This window comes from Rutidosis leptorrhynchoides, chromosome 5, assembly GCF_046630445.1.
Source record: "Rutidosis leptorrhynchoides isolate AG116_Rl617_1_P2 chromosome 5, CSIRO_AGI_Rlap_v1, whole genome shotgun sequence".
In the NCBI taxonomy this organism is placed as follows: Eukaryota; Viridiplantae; Streptophyta; class Magnoliopsida; order Asterales; family Asteraceae; genus Rutidosis; species Rutidosis leptorrhynchoides.
The window spans coordinates 26,717,950-26,739,106 of record NC_092337.1 but is presented as its reverse complement, the minus strand read 5'-3'; positions in this window follow the sequence as shown (position 1 = coordinate 26,739,106).

Here is a 21,157-nt window from a genome sequence, read left to right as displayed (position 1 = left end):
TAGCTTGTTAATCACACACCATTTTTGTCATAGTTTCTACTCTTCCTTCTATCATTTTGGTTCGCTTAACTGATTTATAGTTAAGGCTAGATTAGATAATCTCTAAGACTTTAGAGATTACATAATCGCCGCGGAATATTTCTCCAATGAAGTTATGAGTTAATACTTCGTCAGTTATTGTTGTTGGTACTCCTTGGTATCTATGGTGCGTATGACGTTGATGCTCGTGGGACAGATTGTGAAGTTTAGGTTTACGACGCGGTTGTGGTTGGAGGTGGTAATGGTACTGTTGGCGTTGATGATGGTGGTACTGGTTACGCTGCTGGTATTTGTAATCTCTGCACCATATTCTCCAAAGTCACTACCCGAGCGCGAAACTTCTTCTATTACACTGGGGTGATTGTCGGTTCGGACGAGTGGATAAATAAAATCTATAATTTGATGTAGTATATAATCGTGACGAGATACTCTGGAAATGAGAGAGAAAATGGTGTTTCGGACAGGTTCGCCGGTAAGTGCTTCAGGTTCTTTATCAAGAGGGCAATGTGGTGGATGGAAAGGATCGCCTTCTTCTTGTCTCCAATGATTGAGGAGACTACGAACCCATCCCCAATTCATCCAGAATAGGTGATGACTGATTGGTTGATCCATTCCGGTCACACTGCTTTTGGAGCTTGAGTGAGATTCCATTTCGGAATCCGAGTGACTTGAACTGATGACAAATTCCATTTCGTACGATTGGATAAAGGATTTTTCGATATGAAATGATTTTCTGGCTATCGTATGGTATTCTATTTACATAGAATATATATATATATATATATATATATATATATATATATATATATATATATATATATATATATATATATATATATATACATATATAAGCAAAAGATTTCTTAGATTACGGAAGAATTTACGGGATATGTCAGGCAAAGTTTATAGTAATAGATATGCTAAGATATGAATTAGCAGATACGCTAAGATATGAATTTTTGTCTATACACTATTCATGCAATCACTGCAATAAGATGTGTCTAGACTAAGAAGGATAAACAGGTAATTTCCTAAGAGTGATAAGTAGGTAATTTTCGACACAAAATGATAAGCAAAACTTTTGACATGCAGACACGGTTGAAGTCCAGACTCACTAATGCATCCTAACGACTTATCAGTTAGACACACTAATGCAGATCTAGTTCGCTAAGACCACCGCTCTGATACTAACTGAAAGGACCCGTTCATATACATTATAAACGATTCACAATAATTGATTACATCGCGAGGTATTTGACCTCTATATGATACATTTTATAAACATTGCATTTGTTTTTAAAAGACAAACTTTCTTTACATCGAAAATTGACAGACATGCATACCATTTCATAATATCCACTGTCCAACTATAAATTGACTTGATAATAATCTTTGATGAAATCAATGACTCGAATGCAACGTTCTCGAAATATGCTATGAAAGACTCCAAGTAATATCTTGAAAATGAGCAAACGCACAGCGGAAGATTTCTTTCAATCCTGAGAATAAACATGCTTTAAAGTGTCAACTAAAAGGTTGGTGAGTTCATTAGTTTATCATAATCATTCATTTTCATTATTTTAATAGACCACAAGAATTTCATTTCCAGTTCTCATAAATATACATCCCATGCATAGAGACAAAAATCATTCATATGGTGAACACCTGGTAACCGACATTAACAAGATGCATATAAGAATATCCCCTATCATTCTAGGAAATCCTTCGAACATGATAAAAAGGAATTCGAAGTACTAAAGCATCCGGTACTTTGGATGGGGTTCGTTAGGCCCAGTAGATCTATCTTTAGGATTCGCGTCAATTAGTAGATCGGTTTACTAATTCTTAGGTTACCAAGCAAAAGGGGCATATTCAGCTTCGATCATTCACCCATATAATGTAGTTTAAATTACTTGTGTCTATTTCGTAAAACATTTATAAAAATTACGCATGTATTCTCAGCCCAAAAATATAAAGGGTAAAAAGGCAAATGAAACTCACCATACTGTATTTCGTAGTAAAAATACATATAACGTCATTGAACAAGTGCAAGGTTGGCCTCGGATTCACGAACCTAAATTAATTATATATATATATTTATATGTTAGTCAATATTTGTCTAACAATTTAATTTAGGTCATAGTGTTTCACAATCCTAATGCTCGAGACTAATGTGCAAAGGTCAACAAAAGTCAATTTGACTCAAAATGATTCACAAAATTTATACATGACTATTATATAACTTGAATATCGTCGTTTTATATTTTTAAGTATTTTTAAAAGATTTATTAGAGTAAATAATATATCTCATTTATTAATAAATAAAACTTTATATAAAATATACTTTCATATATCTTAAGTAAATAAATTTATAAAGTTCATTTAATATCATAGAAATATAATGATAGGTATTATTTATGTAATTATATTACGTGTAATAAAATATCTTTGTATTACATATTTATTTGATAAAATAATATCTATAATAATAATAAGTAAAAGTTGTATTATTTTGTAATAATAATTATTATTATTCTATTAATAAAATATCAATATTTATAATTACTAAAAATGATATTATGATAAAATGATAATTCTAATTATGATAACTTTAATATTTACGATACTTTTTAATATTATCTTTAAAATAATAATTCTATTTACAATGATAATAATAATGATATTTTATAATAACAATGACATGATAATTTTTGTTAAAATGATAATTTTAATACTAACGATACTTTTAATAATAATAGTAATGATAAAATAATAAGAACGATAATTTTATCTAAATCAATATCTTATAATATTTTAATTTCATCATAATACTCATACTCATTATTTCCTAATCGTTTCATTTAATAGCTTTTAATCATCTTTTATATCGTGTTCATAATACTGATAATAATAGTAGTCAAAAAAATTAGGTGTTACTAATATTAGTTTTAATTACAATAATACTAATAATGATATTTGCTATGGTATTATTAATAATACTAATAACTATTTTAATGATAATAATAATAATAATAATAACAATAATAATAACCATTTTTAAATAATGATATATATATTAATAATGATAATGATAATAATAATAATAATAATAATAATAATAATAATAATAATAATAATAATAATTAGGTAATAATAATAATACCAATTATAACTTTGACGATAATAACGATAGTAATAATAATAAAAATAACAATTTTTAATGATAATTTCTTTTATTGATAAAGATAATAATAATAATAATAATAATAACAATAAGATAAAATTAGAACGACGATAATAACGACGATAATAATAACCATTTTTAATGATAATACCAAATTTCAATTGACTATAACTCCAAATCTGTTCATCTAAATGAAAAGTTCTTAATTCTTCGCTAGCTTTCCAACGAGTTGCATATCTTATACTTTATCTCAACCGCATATGTAACTAATTCAAGATTTAACATATCCTATCTAATGGCAATATTAAAAGTACAAGCATTCATAATCCTATATACTCGAGCACTAGTCAGGGATACACTATTAGTATGTAAAAGTTAAGTTATGAGTGCTCATGTATCAATATTGAGATTCAATATTGAAGGAAAGGTACGTAGACGCAATGGAGACAATAAATACTAGATTGACCTCACGATCTATACCCCTGATCCATACCCATCACCTCCATAGCTATAACCCATAATTTCCTTAGCCTTATCCTACTCATAAAACGTGTTTTAAAATATCTCGCGCGCACCTTTTGTCGTAGCATTTTATGTATAATACTAATACTAATACTAATAATACTACTAATATTAATATCATAATAATCTTTAGTAATAAAATAAATAAATAAAATAAATAAGTAAAAGATACGGAGTAATATACAGAGATAGATAGATGGATATTGAAAATGAGAATGAAACAAGATCGAGCGAGCTTTAAGGACTTCACCTCACCAAATCCCCCATGCGATCGCATGGGGGCTCCTTGAGAAATACATGCGATCGCATGCACTCATATCCCAGCTCATATGCACTTCTAACTTGCTGCCGACACTTTTAATATTATTATATATATATTATATTTAATTTATATAATTACTTATATATTATATTATATTTATATTCATGGTAAAAATGTAATTTTTACTAAAATGACACGTACGTTGCCACTCGACTCATGTACCATTTTTGGTTTTTCGAACGCATTTTCGTACGTTTAGAAAACTAGCATTTTACGTTACGCGACGTGTACTCTTATTAATTATTTGACTTTCTCATCAACAATTTATCTTATAAAAAATGTAACTTATAAAATTGAGCGTTGTGGTCATTTGCTTCTATAAATCAGTGACTCGTTGTTCGTCAAAATATATTATTTTAAATCAGGACGTTTTATGACTAAATTAAAATATATATATATTTTTATTTAGAATTGTAAATTTGTACATAATATATTTTGAAATATTTATCTAATAATACAATATTTAGTCTTTCAAAACCAATTATTTTTAAAGTTCGTTTTAAAAAATCGTTCAGAAAAAATATTATAACTCGTAACGTTTTCATTTAAAAACTTAATACAATTCATTTGTGTATTAACTTTTTAAATATCAATCGCATCACTAAGCAAATATTACTATCATGTATTAACTAATTTAAAAACATATATATTTAATGAACACGTTTTAATGTACGTTACAAGTTATTCATATATCTAACAACTAATATTCCAACCTACGTTATTTAAACATATATATTAATAAACTAGTTCAATTATGTCGAAAAAACGTCTTTACTTAAGAGAGTATAATAATAAATAAATCATAATAGGTTTCAAGTTATTAACTTACCGTTTATTCATGGGTTGTATGATTAGATCAAATAGATAAATGTACGTATAAAATCATCTTAACATGACAGATGATTTTATCTTATTAAAAGTCACGAGACAATTATTGTAAAGCATAAATTGAAAATCAGACGGGAATCTCCACTAACCCTTGTCTAGTTCCCGTTAATTGACACTTTTGTTCTTTCTAATAAATCACTTTACCAATTTTTCCGAATACCGTTAAAAAGGAAAGGTTTGCTAAATTAAAGGTGGACATCTCAACAGAGACTCTTAATCATACACCGTACCAGATAAATTAATCAATTGATATAATCTTCTAATTCCATCGATAAACATATTGAAACAAATACGTTCATGTAAAGTATTATACGTTTAATACTTGCTAACGTTTTCAAGTTATAATATATACATATATAAACATATCCATTCCTATAATGGTTCATGAATATTTGGAATTTGGTCGAGGTTAAATGAATGTATGAACACAGTTTAAAATTCTTGAGATTCAACTTACAAACTTTGCTTATCGTGTCGGGAATATATAAAGATTAAAGTTTAAATTTGGTCAGAAATTTCCGGGTTGTCACAGTAAGTGTCTTAGTGAAAATATCTGCCAATTGGTCCTTAGTACTAATATGCTTTAAGAAGACTTTGCCCTTTTCAACACAATCCCTTATAAAGTGGTGCCTGATTTCAATATGCTTGGTTCTTGAGTGAAACACTGGATTCTCAGTAATAGCAATTGCACTCTCATTGTCACACATGATTGGAGTGTTGGTCAATGTTAACCCAAAATCCAGAAGTTGATGATGCATCCAAAGTAACTGAGCACAACAACTTCCTGCAGCAACATACTCATCTTCTGCTGTGGAAGTAGCCACAGAGTTTTGCTTTTTACTAGACCAGCTAACCAACTTTTCACCTAGCAATTGACATCCACCAGAAGTGCTTTTCCTATCTAACTTACACCCTGCATAGTCTGCATCTGTGTAACCATTTAGATCAAATCCTGAGTCTTTAGAATACCAAAGACCCAGGTTAGGGGTACCTTTTAAGTACCTAAAAATTCTTTTCACAGCTTTATAATGAGACTCCCTAGGATCAGATTGGTAAAGTGCACAAAGACATGTAGCAAACATTATATCAGGTCTACATGCAGTTAAGTATAGCAAAGATCCAATCATACCTCTATAGGTTGATTGACAAATGGGTTTCCCAAACTCATCTTTATTAAGCTTTTCAGAAACACTCATTGGAGTTTTTAAAGAGGAACAATTTTTAAAACCATATTTAGTTAACATATCAGAAATATAGTTACTCTGGTTAATGAAAATACCCTCAAAACTCTGTTTTATTTGCAACCCAAGAAAATAGTTTAAAGTACATAAATTACTCATTTTATACTCTTCAGACATAATGTCAGAAAACCATTTTCTTAAGTGTGGATTTGTAGACCCAAAGATAATGTCATCAACATAAATTTGAACAAGTAACACATCACCTCTGTCCCTTTTGATAAACAAAGTCTTGTCAATGCTCCTCTGGAAAAATTCTTTTCTAGAAGAAATGTTGACAAGGTATCATACCAGGCTCCCGGAGCTTGCTTCAGACCATACAATGCTTTCTTCAGTTTGTAGACATGCTTAGGAAATTTCTTACTTTTAAAACCAGGAGGTTGTTTCACATAAACCTCTTCTTGCAATTTACCATTCAGGAACGCACTCTTCACATCCATTTGAGACACCTTGAAATCTTTGTATGCAGCATATGCCAGGAACAATCTGATAGCTTCAATTCTAGCCACATGAGCAAAAGTCTCATCATAGTCTATTCTTTCTTCTTGTCTGTACCCTTGAGCAACCAACCTTGCTTTATTTCTGATCACAACACCATCTTTATCAACCTTGTTTCTGAAAACCCATTTTGTGCCAATGGAAGTTTTACCAGCAGGCTTTGTATAACGACCCGTCCTAATCCATCTGGACGAATACATCGCATTTGGTTACATCGCGAGGTATTTGACCTCTATATGATACATTTTATAAACATTGCATTAGTTTTTAAAAGCCAAACTTTCATTACATCAAAAGTTGATGGCATGCATACCATTTCATAATATATCCAACTATAATTGACTTAATAATATTCTTGATGAACTCAACGACTCGAATGCAATGTCTTTTGAAATATGTCATGAATGACTCCAAGTAATATCTCTAAAATGAGCAAATGCACAGCGGAAGATTTATTTCATACCCGGAAATAAACATGCTTTAAAGTGTCAACCAAAAAGGTTGGTGAGTTCATTAGTTTATCATAAATAATCATTTCCAATAATATAATAGACCACAAGATTTTCATTTCATTTCTCATAAACATCATGCATCTGCATAAAAATCATTCATATGGATTGAACACCTGGTAACCGACATTCACAAGATGCATATAGAATATCCCCATCATTCCGGGACAACCTTTGGACATGATAAATTTCAAAGTACTAAAGCATCCGCAACATGGATGGGGCTTGTTGGGACCGATAGATCTATCTTTAGGATTCGCGTCAATTAGGGTGTCTGTTCCCTAATTCTTAGATTACCAGAATAACAGGGGCATATTCGATTTCGATCATTTAACCATAGAATGTAGTTTCAATTACTTGTGTCTATTTCATCAAACAGTTATAGAAGCGCATGTATTCTCAGTCCCAAAAATATATATTGCAAAAGCATTTAAAAAGGGAGTAATGAAACTCACAATACTGTATTTCGTAGTAAAAATACATATGACGTCATTGAACAAGTGTAGGGTTGGCCTTGGATTCACGAACCTATATCATTTATATGTATATTAACACATATAATGGTAATCGAACAAATTTAGGTATTATTATTAATTGTTATTTTAGTAACTTGTACATTTCATTAATAACTAAATTAACTATATTTATTCTTATATACGTTAAATAGATAATTAATATTTATTACAAACATATTAATATAGTTATGTTTTATGTAAATAATATATTTTTATATAGAAAATCTTTATTTGATATATTAATAATACTAATAATGATAAAATTAATAATATTAGTGTTAGAAATAATAAAAATGATAATAAAAATAATAATGATAAAAATAATGATAATTCCAATAATAATAATAATGATAGTTCTAATAATAAAAATGATAATTTTTATATAAAAAATTAGTTTCAATAATAATACTACTTACATTAAAATGATAATAATAATAATAATAATAATTATATTAATAATAATAATAATAATAATAATAATAATAATAATAATAATAATAATAATAATAATAATAATAATAATAATAATAATAATAGTAAAAATGAGTAATAAGTAAACTACATCAAAGAAGTAGTCCTAAAAAATTTCCAAGTCCGAGTTTGAACCCGCGACATTCCGCTAACCCGATAACATCCTTAACCAAAGCTCTGTCTGTTTCATTTTCTTCTTCAAAAACCAAAACCCAGAACTATTCATTGTCTTCTACAGTTTTTTATCATCATTTTTATTATCACTCATCATCTAATCGAATCCTCTCATAACATAACATTTACATATTCTTAACATCATCACTTAATCATAACCGAAATCATTCACGGTTTAAGTCATCTTCAAATACATCGTTCGTTATCATCACCATTTATCACATAAAATCATAATACTTCATCATAAATTATCACCGAAGTTTTATCCATATCAACACTATCATCAACAATTCGTCATCTTTAATTCATCACTATTGTCTTCCATCATCGCTAACATTGGTAACAAAAAAGAAAGAAAGACTAAGGGGTTCGATGGTTGTTTGGTTGATAAACAGAAATACTGCAGCAGTAGTAGGGAGCGAATAACAGCTGTAGTAACGGCGTAGTAGCAGTAAAATGGGGGTTTTCGAATGTTAAAACATAAATAGAATTAGAAATGGAAGTCTATGGCTGCAGTAGAAATGGTGTCTTAGGAAAAATAAAAATAAATCGAGTAGCAGGCTAGCAGTAACATTTGCTTCAATAGAAACATGAATATAGCAGCCCAAAAACAATTGATGGTGGGTTTCTGATGACCCAATTGCAGCCTAGTGATAATAGCCCAATAATAGCCCTTTACTTAAGTAAATTAACAGTCCAGTCCATAAGTGTCATTGAAGCCCGATTAACTTAGTTGGTGAATTGTGTTTTTGAAATTTTGCCACGACAGAAGTATTAGAAAGAAAGGAATTCGCTGGTTCCCACTAGCCTAAAGTGATGATATATGTCGGCCATCTATTTATACTTTGTCCCACTTGATTATAATAATACGCATGCATTGGTATCCTAATCAAATTGATAAAATGGGTCGGCCATTTACATGAGTGTAGCCCCACTTTGCAAAGCAATTTGCAATATAAATAAACTGTGACCATCATTCCTAATATATATTTGTTATCCCTTTTGACTGAGATAGAAACACAATTAAGTGGTGGCTTTTGGGCTGTAAACAAAAGCATGACAGCAGCACAGGATATGAGTTCATGCTGGTTGAAACAAAGAAAGATATAACGCGTATAGTGGGAATGAGGAAGAAAACAGAATAATAAAAAAAAATTAAAGAGGTGATGGTTACTCAATGGTGGTGGCGAAAGGTGGTGATGTTAACCGAACAACAAAAGCTTCGAAAGTGATGGTGGTGATCGACAAGGTGGTTGTGGTGGTGGTTCTTGTTCGAGCCGCAACCAAAGGAGCAAAAGTAGCAGTGAAACTAGTGAGCAGAGGTGGTAGTGTTCATGAGATGATTGTTAGAAATGAAGAATAAAAGTGAAATAGTTGTGGGTGTGAGTATGCATCTCTATATGCATATGCATATTTATATCAGTAAATATATATTAATTTAATAAATTAATAATTAATAATAATATAAAATATAATAGTAATCACATGCGTGAAATAAAACACTTAATCAAATAGTAAGCATCCATATATCTTATTTATTTGTGCTGACAGTTTTTACGAACGGGCTCCGTTGATTACTCAGTGGCGAATAAAAGTGTTCAGAAAAATCCCATATTTTTAAATTAACTATATTTATTTAATTTGGTCATTATGGTATAAAATTTGGTAATTAATTATTAAATAAAAATTAACTCAGTTGTTCGCGCTCGATCCTGGGTAAAATATAAAAAGTGTTGAAATTTATTAATTAGCTTCTAAATATATTTTTAATAAGCCTAAAATTTATATAACTCATTTTCGGATCACCATTTATTTTAAAATCACATAAGTTCGAATTAAACTTCTCTAAATAATAATCGAAACGTCCAACGAGTATTACAATCATTTGATATTATTTTTAATACACTTTATTTATATATAGTTATGCTTTAAATAATAATTATTACAATATCTTATTTTTATTTTATGGTACATAATTAATTTTAAATACAACAACATATAATATTTCAAATTATTTTTCCAATTTCCATTTATATATATATATATATATATATATACACACACACACATAACTATTTACAATTAATTATTCGTGAATTGTCGAGAACGGTCGAAAGTCAATTGCATAAATGAAACAGTTCAAAATTTTTGAGACTCAACCTAACAGACTTTGCTTATCGTGTCGAAACCATTTAAAGATTAAGTTTAAATTTGGTCGGAAATTTCCGGGTCGTCACAGTACCTATCCGTTAAACAAATTTCGTCCCCGAAATTTGATAGAGATCGTCATGGTTGACAATAAGTATGTTTTCATGACGAATATGAGTTGATAAATAGAGTTTTATCATCCTTGAGTAATATGAATGAAACAATTCGATTACTTGAAACGTACGAGTGAAGCAATCACAAAAGAGTGAGATAAAGAAATAAAGATTCGTCTAACTTTTGACGTAGTCACGGTTGATTTCCGGAATTTAAGAAATTTTAAAGAAATCTTTGAAATCTAAATAAGATCTGATTCTTCGAAATTTAAGGAAATTAGGATCTTTTTAATTAAAAGCGATCATCTATCTCGATTGCTCTGTCTGGTATTTCCTCTATAAATGAACCTCTTTTGTTCCATTATTTTCACAACTCTCATCTTTTATACTTCAATTCATATTTCCAAAACATTTGTCAAATTATCAGAAATCACTGGAAAGGATAGTACTATTAATAAAAATATGTTCTTGATTTGTTTAGAGATTTAGTAGAATGTAAGAGTCGTGTAACATGGCACATGATGATGTTATAGTCTGTGAATCATCACGTTTCATTAGAAACTCAGCATGACTTACTGTAATATAATCACGTTGATCAAGTGTCATTATATTATACTAACTCATGCATCAATTTCCAACACTACTTCAAAAATATTCATAATCTGCATTCGAATTTTTTCCAGAATTTAGAAACTAAAACAGTTTCCTTTCTGATGTAATACAAATATGGTGGAGAGATAATTAATATCGGACAAGAATATTTATGAAGATATCTTCAGGAATATTGAGGATATTAATAATGAAAGATACGATGATATCTTAGAATTTCTAATATCGATGGATGATGATGAAGATTTGTCCGTAAGAGTGTAGAATCAGTAGCAAGGTATTCGTTAATGCCTTCAGCGGATACTGAATCATTTGGATTCTTTGAAGGAAGGTTTAGCTTTTGTGATTTGTCTACAGCCTCCATCATAGTTTGCCCAATCCGTTTTCCAGTTCCAACTTTTCTGAGCTTTGCCAACATACTATTCGTTATCATTAAACTTTTGACTGTTAAGGTCGTTTACAGTTTTTGCGGCTTCATTCAACCTTTTTTTTCAAAATTCAAAGTATTGGTTCATAGACTGGTTGCTTTTCAAAATTTCAGAATTGAAGATCATAATTCTAGGAAGTGAATGTTATATATATACATATAACTGTTGCTGTAGACATGTTACGAGATTCGATATACTGATTGTTGATTCTAGGTAATTGATATGGCGATTCTTGTTACAAAATGTGGATGAGTATATGAATAGGTTTTAACGAACAAATATAATGGTTCTTCGGAGAGACTTAAGCCAATGAGTAATGAAGTTGCTGGTAAGTTTACTGCTAATGTGGTGGAATATAAACGGTTCCTCAGTAACGATGATGAAGGAGTAATCTTTATAATAAGGTTTATTCGAATGAAAAATTGAAGCTGATTTGCTGGAGCTGTGACAAAATTGGCTAGTTTGAAAAAGAATTGCTATGTTATTTTCGGTAATAGCAATGCCAAAGGAGCTAGCACAGATACGTGTTAAACGTTTACTTAGGTTCCGAGTGTTTTTCAGGTACATAACTATATGCATCAATCTTTTCTTCTGTAGGTGAAGTGCAGTTGGTTCATCCTCTCGATTGAGGTGTTTTCAAGAATTATGAAAGGTTTGAACGCAGATTGTAATCGTCAAGATACAAATAAGGTTTAAGATGAAATCAAGTGGCAAACTTGAAGAAGTGTTTAGTTTCATATGTTATAATCAATATTTTAATTCATTTTAATTGTCCAATGTTATTAGTCCATAGTTAGTAGTCTACAGTTAGAAATTCAATAATTTACATGTCTCAGACTCGATCACAACTCAAAGTATATATATTATTGTAGAATCAACCTCAATCATGTATAGCTAACTCGATCATTACCGCATATAGAGTGTCTATGGTTATTCCAAATAATATATATAGATGACGTCGATATGATATGTCAAAACATTGTATACGTATCCCGATATTTAAAATGTGTAAATAAAAGTATTTAAATGACGATAAATAAAGTGCGTAAAATAAATAATAAAAATTAAATGACGATAAATAAAATTGCGAGAATTAAAATTACGGTAAATAAATTACGATAACTAAAATGTAATAAGGAATTAACAGCTAGGAACAGTTAGCTAGGATTTTGTTAGCGTGGATTCTTAACAAAATTTCTAATAGTTAATTTGTTTGTTTCTAACAAATTTTATTTTTGTCCAAGGGTTTCTTCATTATGCCACTTGTTGGATTCTGATAAGTCAAAATTCAAATATGAAATTGAATAAAAATGGTTATTCTGTGGTGAACGGATTCGTATATCTGTGGATGTAAGTAGGATAGTAAATGACTGTTGAATCAGATTCGAAGAATGTACAGTGTAACTTATTAATGTGAAATCTAAATATTCCTCGGGTATTACCTACCCGTTAAAATATTTTCACCATTAACAGTTTGTATAAAAGAATTTTTAATTACAACCTTTATAAAAACATATATACATATATATTTTCTTCAGATGTAATCATGGATTTAATGAGTCAATATAATGTTAAACTCATTTGATTTACCGTTAGAACTAGAATACATAATCTCTAAAACATTAGAGATTACATAATCGCGATGTAGAACAAAGATAAATGATGTAGAATGATATGTAGAACGAAGATAATCGATGTAGGACATCATGCAGTATGATGATTATGCTGAAGGTACAGACTGTGAGCTTGAGGCGTGTAGTGTTGAGGCTTATGCTGCGGATGTTGTTGTTGGTGGTACTGGTGTTGCCAGTGCTGTTGCTGAAGCTGGTAGGTTTTGCACCATGTTTTCCAAATTAATTACTCGAGCGCGAAGCTTGTTGACTTCTTCCATTATTCCGGGATGATTGTCGGTCGAAACGAGTGGATGAATAAGGTTTAGAATTGTGGATAGAATATAATCGTGACGAGACACTCAGGAAACGAGAGAGAAAATGGTATAACGGACAGGTTCGCCGGTAAGTGCTTCAGATTCATCGCCAAGAGATGAATTCGGTTGGTGGAAGGGATCGCCTTCTTCGCGTCTCCATTGATTAAGTAGCCTACGAACCCATCTATAATCCATCCAGAATAAATGATGGCTAATTGGTTGACCCATTCCGGTCACACTGCTTCCGGAGCTTAGGTGAATATCCTTGTCGGAATAGCTGTCGGATTCCGAAGAACTTGAACTAGTGGCGAGTTCCATTTCGTACGATTGAGTAAAGGGTTTTTCGGTATGAAACGATTTTCGGATATTGGATGATATTCTAATTACATAGAAAATCTATATATATAGGACAAAAGATTTCGTAGATTAGGGAGGAATTTACGGAATATGCCAGGCAAAGTTTACAGTAACAGATACGCTAAGATATGAATTAGCAGATACGCTAAGATATGAATTTTGTCTATAAACTATTCATGCAATCAATGCAGTAAGATGTGTCTAGAATTTAAGAATGATAAGCAAATAATTTTCGACATGAAATGATAAGCAAAACTTTTGACATGCAGACACGGTCGAAGTCCAGACTCACTAATGCATCTAAACAACTATCAGTTAGACACACTAATGCAAGACCTGGTTCGCTAAGACCACCGCTCTGATACCACCTATAACGACCCGTCCTAATCCATCTGGACAAATACATCACATTTGGTTACATTGCGAGGTATTTGACCTCTATATGATACATTTTATAAACATTGCATTCGTTTTTAAAAGACAAACTTTCATTACATCGAAAGTTGATGGCATGCATACCATTTCATAATATATCCAACTATAATTGACTTAATAATATTCTTGATGAACTCAACGACTCGAATGCAACGTCTTTTGAAATATGTCATGAATGACTCCAAGTAATATCTCTAAAATGAGCAAATGCACAGTGGAAGATTTCTTTCATACCTGAGAATAAACATGCTTTAAAGTGAAAACTAAAAAGATTGGTGAGTTCATTAGTTTATCATAAATAACCATTTCCAATAATATAATAGACCACAAGATTTTCATTTCATTTCTCATAAACATCGTGCATCTGCATAAAAATCATTCATATGGATTGAACACCTGGTAACTGACATTCACAAGATGCATATAGAATATCCCCATCATTCCGGGACAACCTTTGGACATGATAAATTTCGAAGTACTAAAGCATCCGCAACATGGATGGGGCTTGTTGGGCATGATAGATCTATCTTTAGGATTCGCGTCAATTAGGGTGTCTGTTCCCTAATTCTTAGATTGCCAGCCTAAAAGGGGCATATTCGATTTTGATCATTCAACCATAGAATGTAGTTTCGATTACTTGTGTCTATTTCGTCAAACATTTATAAAAGCGCATGTATTCTCAGTCCCAAAAATATATATTGCAAAAGCATTTAAAAAGGGAGTAATGAAACTCACAATACTGTATTTCATAGTAAAAATACATATGACGTCATTGAACAAGTGTGGGTTTGGCCTCGAATTAACGAACCTGTATTATTTATATGTATATTAACACATATAACGGTAATCGAGCAAATTTATGTATTATTATTAATTGTTATTTTAGTAACTTGTACGTTTCATTAATAACTAAATTAACAATATTTATTCTTATATACATTAAATAGATAATTAATATTTATTACAAACATATTAATATGGTTATGTTTTATGTAAATAATATATTTTTATATAGAAAATCTTTATTTGATATATTAATAATACTAATAATGATAAAATTAATAATATTAGTGTTAGAAATAATAAAAATGATAATAAAAATAATAATGATAAAAATAATGATAATTCCAATAATAATAATAATGATAGTTCTAATAATGAAAATGATAATTTTTATATAAAAAATTAGTTTCAATAATAATACTACTTACATTAAAATGATAATAATAATAATAATAATAATAATAAAAATGAGTAATAAGTAAACTACCTCAAAGAAGTAGTCCTAAAAAATGTCCAAGTCCGGTTTTGAACCCGCGACATTCCGCTAACCCGATAACATCCTTAACCAAATCTCTGTCTGTTTCATTTTCTGCTTCAAAAATCAAAACCCAGAACTATTCATTGTCTTCTACAATTTTTTATCATCATATTTATTATCACTCATCATCTAATCGAATCCTCTCATAACATAACATTTACATATTCTTAACATCATCACTTAATCATAACCGAAATCATTCGCGGTTTAAGTCATCTTCAAATACATCATTTGTTATCATCACCATTTATCACATAAAATCATAATACTTCATCATAAATTATCACCGAAGTTTTATCCTATCAACACTATCATCAACAATTCGTCATCTTTAATTCATCACTATTGTCTTCCATCATCGCTAACGTTGGTAACAGAAAAGAAAAGAAAGAAAGACTAAGGGGTTCGATGGTAGTTTGGTTGATAAACAGAAATACTGCAGCAGTAGTAGGGAGCGAATAACAGCTGTAGTAACAGCGTAGTAGCAGTAAAATGGGGGTTTTAGAATGTTAAAATAGAAATAGAATTAGAAATGGAAGCCTATGGCTGCAGTAGAAATGGTGTCTTCAGAAAAATAAAAATAAATCGAGTAGCAGGCTAGCAGTAACATTTGCTTTAATAGAAACATGAATATAGCAGCCCAAAAACAATTGATGGTGGGTTTCTGATGACCCATTAGTAGCCTAGTGATAATAGCCCTTTACTTAAGTAAATTAACAGACCAGTCCATAAGTCTCATTGAAGCCCGATTAACTTAGTTGGTGAATTGTGTTTTTGAAATTTTGCCACGACAGAAGTATTAGAAAGAAAGGAATTCGCTGGTTCCCACTAGCCTAAAGTGATGATATATGTCGGCCATCTATTTATACTTTGTCCCATTTGATTATAATAATACGCATGCATTGGTATCCTAATCAAATTGATAAAATGGGTCGGCCATTTACATGAGTGTAGCCCCACTTTGCAAAGCAATTTGCAATATAAATAAATGGTGACCATCATCCCTAATATATATTTGTTATCCCTTTTGACTGAGATAGAAACACAATTAAGTGACGGCTTTTGGGCTGTAAACAAAAGCATGACAGCAGCACAGGATATGAGTTCATGCTGGTTGAAACAAAGAAAGATATAACGCGTATAGTGGGAATAAGGAAGAAAACAGAATAATAATAAAAAAATTAAAGAGGTGATGGTTACTCAATGGTGGTGGCGAAAGGTGGTGATGTTAACCGAACAACAAAAGCTTCGAAAGTGATGGTGGTGATCGAGAAGGTGGTTGTAGTGGTGGTTCTTGTTCGAGCCGCAACCAAAGGAGCAAAAGTAGCAGTGAAACTAGTGAGCAGAGGTGGTAGCGTTCATGAGATGATTGTTAGAAATGAAGAATAAAAGTGAAATAGTTGTGGGTGTGAGTATGCATCTCTATATGCATATGCATATTTATATCAGTAAATATATATTAATTTTAAATACAACAACATATAATATTTCAAATTATTTTTCCAATTTCCATATATATATATATATATATGTATATATACACACACATAACTATTTACAATTAATTGTTCGTGAATCGTCGAGAACGGTCGAAAGTCAATTGCATAAATGAAACAGTTCAAAATTTTTGAGACTCAACCTAACAGACTTTGCTTATCGTGTTGAAACCATTTAAAGATTAAGTTTAAATTTGGTCGAAAATTTTCTGGTCGTCACACTTTGGAACCAATTCCCATACATCATTCTTTTCAAATTCTGTCAATTCTTCATGTAACATCCCGCCTTTTTCCGTTTAATTTATTTAAAGTTCGTTATTTGATAATAACATCTCCCGTTCACTCTACGTATTTAAGGTAATTCGTTTGGTTAATTCACGCACCCGCTTTGAAACTTGAGGGACTAAACTTGCCAAAGGACAAAAGGTTTGACTAGGTCAACTAGTCAAACACTTCTCCTCCACTCAATCATTCACCTCCCCATCTCATCTCATACTTCCACTTTTGCTCTCAAAAACCCAATTCATTCAATCTTCATCTAAATCATTTCAAGCAAGCATCAACTAAAACAAATTACATATTTGGAATCCTTGCATCTTCCTCTTCAATTCCATACCAACTTCATCCAATTTGAGTAACTTTCTAAAAACACTAAATTTCTTGTTCTTGATCTTTAATACTTAAAAGTGTGTTAATTAGTGTCTATGTTTAACGACCCGTCCTAATCCATCTGGATGAATACATTACATTTGGTTACATCGCGAGGTACTTGACCTCTATATGATACATTTTACAAACATTGCATTCGTTTTTAAAAGACAAACTTTCATTTCAATGAAAGTTGACGGCATGCATACCATTTCATAATACATCCAACTATAATTGACTTAATAATAATCTTAATGAACTCAACGACTCGAATGCAACGTCTTTTGAAATATGTCATGAATGACTCCAAGTAATATCTCTAAAATGAGCAAATGCACAGCGGAAGATTTCTTTCAAACTTGAGAATAAACATGCTTTAAAGTGTCAACCAAAAGGTTGGTGAGTTCATAAGTTTATCTTAAACAATAAAATTCATCATTTTGATAGACCACAAGATTCAAATATAGTACACCTATCTCGTGTACGAAACCATTTTTCATAATGTTTAGCAGAGTAGGTTCGTATCCTTTTCTCCCCCGTAGGTTGCCTCGCGATTTTTAAATAATCGTGCACATATCTCATGCACAAAACTAATACACATAACCTGTGTATAAAAATCATTCTCTCGATACATAACATTCATTTCGATTTCATTGCTCAACATGGTAACCGACCTTAACATATAATGCGCATCAATAATATCCCCAAAACAGAACATCTCGTATGTATAATATATAAACTTCGAAGTACTAAACACCACGCCCACTAGCTCTTCCGTCTAGTGAACATTCTGGGTGGGGGTGTTAAACCCGGTAGCTACCTTTAGGATTCGCGTGAATTAGGGCCATACCCGTTTCTAATTCTTAGGTTACCAAGCAATAATAATCAGGGGAAAATATTCATAACAATTAGTGGCAATTATAACGTCCAATTAATTCAATAATAATCCACAGAACTTCTGTTTTCATAATAATTCATTCGAAGAATGTTTTGCTTGTGTCTATCTCGTCAAACATTTATAAAAAAAGCATTTAATGTATTCTCAGTCCAAAAATATAGATTGCAAAAGCATTTAATAAAAACAGTTATAAAAACAACGCATGTATTCTCAGTCCCAAAAATGTAAAGAGTAAAAGGGAATCAAATGAACTCACGATACGATATTTTGTAGTAAAAATATGCATACGACGGAACTAAAAAATGCAGAGTTGGCCTCGGATTCACGAACCGATATCATTTATATATATTAACACATATAATTGAAGTCGAATAAATTTATATATATTATATCTTAAATTATATATATCTTATATATTTAATTTGTAATAATAATATTGTTAATATGAAAATAATAATAATAATGATAATAATAATACTAATATTGATAATAATAATAATAATAATAATAATAATAATAATAATAATAATAATAATAATAATAATAATAATAATAATAATAATAATAATCTTGAATGATAATTTTAGTAATAATGATAACTTTAATAAAAAATGATAATCCTTAGTATTAAATGATATTTTTAATAAAAATGATAATGATAATAATAATAGTAATAATAACTATAATATCTATAAAATCATACTTTTACTAACAATGATAATAAGGATGATATTAATACTAATAATAATAATAATAATAATAATAATAATAATAATAATAATAATAATAATAATAATAATAATAATAATAATAATAATAATAATATTAATTATACTGATAATCTTATTTCTAATATTGGTAATAATAATAATTACTTAATAACAATCAATAATAAATAATAATAATAATAATAATAATAATAATAATAATAATAATAATAATAATAATAATAATAATACTAATAACAATAATAATAATGAAATAATAATAATAAGAGTATTTGTAATAACTACCTCAAAGGAGTAGCCCTTAAAAAAAATGCCCAAGTCCGGGTTTGAACCCGCGACCTCTCGCTAACCCGATAACATTCCAAGACAAATCCTCCATTTTTGTTTTTCTGATTAAACTTGTAACCCATCTATATTTAACCCAATTTCTACTCTCCAAAACCCACATATGAGTTTCTAGTTTTATTAAGGCCCAACTGGAGAACATATGGACCTCGGCCCAAGAATGAAAACCAGTCCAATTTCACTTGACCCATCGTGTGCAGCTATTTGTAAAAAAAAGAAAAAAGAATAGGCTACAGCAGTCCAGGTTCGAACTTAGGACTCCTTGTTTAATACACTACAAGCCTAGCCATCTGCTCTGTTGGGTTTTTCTGATTTATATTCTAATCTAAATCTAAATCTATATAACTCATTCCTTCTGTTTTCTAATTCTTCCTCTTCTTCACACAACTAATCTTCGAAACACTCATAATAATCACGTATCATAATCCTAACCAGTAGCTAATTATTATCATAATCATAATGGACTTCGTTAATAATCATCACATTATTATCATCATCCATATCGCCTTCATCATGATCATTCGTTCTTCATTTAATCATCATCATTATCTAAGCATCATCATCTTCATCGACACATCTATGTATCATCACCTTCGTGTACACATCATCGCCTTCTTCGATCATAATCAGCATCATCCTATGGTCATCATCATACTCACGGCATCATCATTCTTCACTTTTCATTTATGAAACAACAAATTAAACATGAATAGTAGCACGAACAAGCCGGTGCAGCAGCAACAACATTAACGAAGTTCGTAGCAGCAGTATGTGGTAACAACAACAGGTTTTTGTGATGGTTTTCGTGATGAAACGTAAAGACTGTAGTAGCAGTAATTCTCGCTAGTTAGTGGTGGTTCAAGGTAGCCAAAGGTGATGTTATGTTGGTGAAAATAAACAGTAACAACAGCCTATCTTGGCTTGTTGTTGTCGAGTTTGGACAGAAAAACAAAAGATCAGTAGGTGCAGTAAGTTAAATGTAATGGTGGTGGTGGGATTTTTAAATAGAATCATTTAGAGAGAGAGAGATAGAAGAAAGTTGTGGTTGTTTATGGTGACGGAGTAGGAGCCGGTGGTTCTTGTAGGTGGTATGGTGATCGTTGAAGTAGAAGAATAAGTGGTGTGGTGGGTTAATGAAATGCGTTCTACATATATATGCATAGAAGTGCAGTGACAATTTAAATAATATAATATTAATAATAATTAAGTGAAGCATCATATGTTAAATAAACGTGCCCAGAAAAATAATTTAGCCATCAATGAATTGTCTTCACCTACCGACAGTTGTTGCGGATATTATATCGTGTCCATTGCTAAACAGTTAAAATATAAAAGTGTTCCTAA